The sequence below is a fragment of the Brassica napus genome, chromosome C7 (genome assembly GCF_020379485.1).
Source record: "Brassica napus cultivar Da-Ae chromosome C7, Da-Ae, whole genome shotgun sequence".
NCBI classification, from domain to species: Eukaryota; Viridiplantae; Streptophyta; class Magnoliopsida; order Brassicales; family Brassicaceae; genus Brassica; species Brassica napus.
In genome coordinates this window covers 2421976-2422580 of record NC_063450.1, presented here as the reverse complement: position 1 = coordinate 2422580, position 605 = coordinate 2421976, and the positions used below count along the sequence as shown (strand labels likewise).

The 605-nt window shown below is 47.4% G+C and overlaps 1 non-coding gene across 1 annotated transcript; it reads right to left on the bottom strand.

Annotated features, from left to right (window-relative positions):
- Window positions 1-231: 231 nt before the first annotated feature.
- On the bottom strand, window positions 232-336 carry LOC125590951. Its single transcript, XR_007326948.1, has one exon. It is a non-coding gene; the product is annotated as a small nucleolar RNA R71 (small nucleolar RNA).
- Between the last annotated feature and the right edge of the window lie 269 nt (window positions 337-605).

Here is a 605-nt window from a genome sequence, read left to right as displayed (position 1 = left end):
GGTTACCGCACGAGCATCCTATGGACCATCAAGAATGGTTCGAGGATCTAATCGCTGCTATTCGGATGGAAGGAGTCCCAGAAGATTACCTGCTGTGCAAGCTCTTCAGATACACGCTGAATGGAGAAGCGATGCACTGGCTTAGGCAGAAACCCACATGATCCTTAACATCCTGGGCCGACATCAAGAATGCTTTCTTACGAAACTTCTTTGATGAGGCGCGCGCTGAAGAACTTCGAACAAAATTTCCACATTCTCGCAGGAGGCTGGAGAGTCCTTCAAAGATGCGTGGATTAGATTTAGGTTCTTCCAGCGAGACTGTCCACACCACGGATTTAACGAAGTGTAGCTGCTAAGCACTTTCTTCCGAGGTCTCGCCTTACAGTATCAAATGGCTCTTGATACGGCGAGTGAAGGAAACTTCACTACTCGGAATCCGTTGGAAGCTGTGAGACTTATCGAAAACCTTGCTAACAGCAGCAGCACCAAAAACACTGACTCTGAATGGAAGAAGTCTGTAGCCTCTATCGGGAAGGAACAGTTGGACGAAGTAAGAGCTAAGTTAGATGTGGTGCACGAGCTTCTTAGGAAGAAAGTCTGTTTAG